Here is a 5,044-nt window from a genome sequence, read left to right as displayed (position 1 = left end):
TAGATAGATAGATAGATAGATGACACTTGATCAGCAGACAGAAACATAGTCAGGACAAAAGCTGGGCAGCAAGGTACAGGATCCATAGGCAGAGGCAGGATACAGGCAAGAATCAAAACACAGCTGGGCAGCAAGCTACAGGAATATAGGATAGGGTTAGAGTCAAAGAACAAGTTGAGATCAGACCAAGCACGCAGGAATCCAGACGCAGGTAAGGAACAAGCCACGTTGTGCACAGGAAAGCAAATATAACAGATCAAGGCATAGGTAACGAACTAGCTGAAGAACACTCAACAATCTGTTCATGTCATGAGTGCACATGAGTGTGCCAATGCCCATCTTGTAGTGAGCCTTTGTTGGAAATATGAGCATGGCATGAGCATGCATTCGTTTTCTAGTTCCAATACGTATTGGGCTTTTCTTACAGGGGCAAAGCTATGGAGGTAAAGGGGCTATAGGCTATTCACTTTGCAATTTCTCCTTTAATGCCATGTATACACGACCAGACTTTTCGACGGACTAGGTCTGATGGGTCTTTCCGAACGAACGGACTTGGCCACACACAAGCACACCAAAGTCGGACGGATTTGTATGTGATGACATACGACGTGACTAGAATAAGGAAGTTCATAGCCAGTAGCCAATGGCTGCCCTAGCATCGGTTTTCGTCCGTCGGACTAACGTACAGACAAACGGATTTTTCGAGTGGACTCGAGTCCGTCAGAAGATTTCAAACATGTTTTAAATCTATAGTCCGTCTGATTTTTAGACAGCAAAGGTCAGACGAAGCCCACACACAATCGAATTGTCCGGCGGATTCATTCCGTCGGACCTAGTCCGTCGAAAAGTCCGGTCGTGTGTACACGGCATAGGGAATCCTAGATTCTCCCTCCAGGTCCTTCACCGCCATCGGTTAAAGGTGAAGGGAATTCTGATCCAGGACTATGATACCCCCTCACCTCAAGATCACCAGTGCTGTGTGAAGATTTTTGGAAATTTTCTAATGGTTAGTGGGGTCATATTAATGTTTGTTTTCTACCATAATGACAAGAAAATTAGAAGAGGCAGGATGGAAAAGTTTTCTTGAACAAACAAAATTCTGTGAATGTGGTTTTCGTTAAGGAAAAAATCATACAAGGTACAAAACAAATCTGTTTAATATGTCTGTGATTCCCTTCAAACAGCAGGTTGGGGTGGGGGGGGGGGGATCAGGTTGATTCAAAGATGGCAATATAAAGTGTTGTCTGATGAAATTTTTTTCAGATTTTCCATGCTACCATTCTAAAGAAATTCTACTGCTCTACAGCTTAAGCTGTAACCCAACTTTTCCTGAGAAAACATAAATAAAAGGACAGGTTTTACCAAACATTATAGCAGATTTCTACATTTCTCTGTTCTGAAAACAAAGCTGTTTGTTCCACTATGTCCTTTCGACAGATTCCTGAATGGGAGAGTCTGCTTCATTATGATCCCCTGGTGCACTTTCAGTGTTCTGTTGAGGAAAGTTGCACTGGCAGCATCCTTACAAAAGTAATTAACAGTTAGGGGGTATCTCGCCAAAAAATAAAATACCTAATGAAATGGGAAAAATGAAATTCAGGGGATGTCTAGCTAAAGTTTTACCTTTATCTCAGTGCAGACATCTAGGAAAACTAACACAATATCTTTTACTTTTTGCTATAATAATTATCCCACATTTTTTATCAAAAAAACAATTTTTTTCCTCAGTTTAGGCAGAATATGTATTCTTCTACATATTTTTGGTAAAAAAATTGCAATAAGCGTATATTAATTGGTTTGCACAACAGTGCAGGAGGATGCTGGGACTGTGACATCATAACGGGGACGGGGTCACCATGTGACATCACCCGTTGACTCGCCCATTGTCTCCATATAACTCGCCGCACAACGCGTCCCTGTCATTGTGTCATTGCGGCCAGAGAGAGCGTCGAGTCAACATCTCAAGGAAGAAGAAGAAGAGAAGGCGGCAGTGACAGAAGACTGGGCCAATGCTAGTAAAAGAGCTGGAAGAAGAAAGTGGAGGCCCGGCAAGAAGAACCAAAGAGGGGGACAAGACCCCCGAAGTTGGAAGAAGAGAAGAAGGTGGCGGCGACAGAAGACCGGGCCACCACTAGTAAAAGAGCTATAAGAAGATAGCGGAGGCCCGGCAAGAAGAACCAAAGAGGGGACAAGACCCCCGAAGTCGGAAGAAGAGCCCCGGACGGCGGCGGCTACGAAGAAGAAAGCTGGGCTCCTCTGCTAGTAAAAGAGCTAGTAAAAGAGCAGAAGATAGAGGAGGAGTCCAGCGAGAAGACCCTCCAAGACGGAAGAAGAGAAGACCACCGGAGCTATCCAATAAATTATTTTAAAAACTTGTATTGTGCTTTTTATTTACACTTTTTTCACCAGGTGAATGGGTAGGGGTACATGGTACCCCATACTCATTCACATAGGGTGGGGGGCCGGTATCTGGGGGAACCCCTTATTAAAGGGGGCTCCCGGATTCCGATAAGCCCCCCGCCCACAGACCCCGACAACCAACAGTCAGGCTTGTTGGGAAGAGGCTCTTGTCCTCATCAACATGGGGACAATGTGCTTTGGGGTGGGGGGCCGCAGGGCCCCCTTCCCCACAGCACCCCCTATGTTGAGGACACGTGGCCTGGTATGGCTCAGGAGGGGGGGGCGCTCACTCGTCCCCACCCCCTATTCTGACCGGCCAGGCTACGTGTTCGGATAAGGATCTGATATAGATTTTGGGGGTGGGACCCCCACGCTGTTTTTTTCGGCGTAAGGCTTCCCCTTTAAGTCCATACCAGGTGATGGGGCTGGCGAGGTGTCAATCTCGCCGATGGAAGCGGCGACATTGACTTCCTGCACTAGTCCCGTCTACCTGGAGCCGCGTTTAAAATGAATTGACTTTTCTCCGTGTGTGGGCAAGTCCATTTATTTCAAAAGTCCGGCGGACTCCCGCCATAGTCCGGCGGATTGTCCGCCGGACCTAGTCCGCCAAAAAAGTCCGGTCGTGTGTGGGCAGGTCCGCTCGTTTGGAAAGTCCGGCGGAACCCCGCTGCAAAGTCCGGCGGTTTGTCCGCCGGATAGTCCGATCATGTGCACATGGCATAAGAAGTAACTAGAAGTTAATTCATGCAAAATATGTGCGTGTCTCTAAATGTAGACAAACTGCCTAAGATGTCTCAAAAAGAGACAAAGGGGAGTGGGAGCTATCAGTAAAGAATCTTATCACAAAAAAAATAAAAAAATAAAAATTATAAACTAAAAATAAAAAACAAATTTTGCTCAACCATCTCTATTGGCAAAATATATATATATATATATATATATATATATATATATATATATATATATACAGTGGTGTGAAAAAGTGTTTGCCCCCTTCCTCATTTCCTGTTCCTTTGCATGTTTGTCACACTTAAGTGTTTCGGAACATCAAACCAATTTAAACAATAGTCAAGGACAACACAAGTAAACACAAAATGCAATTTGTAAATGAAGGTGTTTATTATTAAAGGTGAAAAAAAATCCAAACCATCATGGCCCTGTGTGAAAAAGTGATTGCCCCCCTTGTTAAAACATACTATAACTGTGGTTGTCCACACCTGAGTTCAATTTCTCTAGCCACACCCAGGCCTGATTATTGCCACACCTGTTCACAATCAAGGCATCACTTAAATAGGAGCTGCTTGACACAGTAAGGTCCACCAGAAGATCCTTAAAAGCTACACATCATGCCGAGACCCAAAGAAATTCAGGAACAATTAAGAAAGAAAGTAATTGAGATCTATCAGTCTGGAAAGGGTTATAAAGCCATTTCCAAAGCTTTGGGAATCCAGCGAACCACAGTGAGAGCCATTATCCACAAATGGCGAAGACATGGAACAGTGGTGAACCTTCCCAGGAGTGGCCGGCCGCCCAAAATTACCCCAGGAGCGCAGCGACGACTCATCCAAGAGGTCACAAAAGACCCCACAACAACGTCCAAGGAACTACAGGCCTCACTTGCCTCAGTTAAGGTCAGCGTTCATGCCTCCACCATCAGGAAAAGACTGGGCAAAAATGGCCTGCATGGCAGAGTTCCAAGGAGAAAACCACTGCTGAGCAAAAAGAACATCAAAGCTCGTCTCAATTTCTCCACAACACATCTTGATGATCCCCAAGACTTTTGGGACAACATTCTGTGGACCGATGAGACAAAAGTGGAACTCTTTGGAAGGTGTGTGTCCAAGTATATCTGGCGTAGAAGGAACACTGCATTTCATAAAAAGAACATTATACCAACAGTAAAATATGGTGGTGGTAGTGTGATGGTCTGGGGCTGTTTTGCTGCTTCAGGACCTGGAAGACTTGCTGTGATAAAAGAAACCATGAATTCTGCTGTATACCAAGAGATCCTGAAGGAGAATGTCCGACCATCTGTTCGTGTACTCAAGCTGAAACGAACTTGGGTTCTGCAGCAGGACAATGATCCTAAACACACCAGCAAATCCACCACCGAATGGCTGAAGAAAAACAAAATGAAGACTTTGGAGTGGCCTAGCCAAAGTCCTGACCTGAATCCTATTGAGATGTTGTGGTATGACCTTAAAAAGGCCGTTCATGCTCGAAAACCCTCTAATGTAACTGAATTAGGACAATTCTGCAAAGATGAGTGGGCCAAAATTCCTCCAGGACGCTGTAAAAGCCTCATTGCACGTTATCGCAAACGCTTGGTTGCAGTTGTTGCTGCTAAGGGTGGCCCAACCAGTTATTAGGTTTAGGGGGCAATCACTTTTTCACACAGGGCCATGATGGTTTGGATTTTTTTTCACCTTTAATAATAAACACCTTCATTTACAAATTGCATTTTGTGTTTACTTGTGTTGTCCTTGACTATTGTTTAAATTGGTTTGATGTTCCGAAACACTTAAGTGTGATAAACATGCAAAGGAACAGGAAATGAGGAAGGGGGCAAACACTTTTTTCACACCACGGTATATATATATATATATATATATATATATATATATATACACACATTTTTGCCAAT

Source organism: Lithobates pipiens, unplaced genomic scaffold, assembly GCF_037356315.1.
Source record: "Lithobates pipiens isolate NorthernLeopardFrog02 unplaced genomic scaffold, aLitPip1_a1.2 Scaffold_8, whole genome shotgun sequence".
NCBI lineage: Eukaryota > Metazoa > Chordata > Amphibia > Anura > Ranidae > Lithobates > Lithobates pipiens.
The sequence above is the reverse complement of the archived record's forward strand: the minus strand, read 5'-3'. Positions refer to the sequence as shown.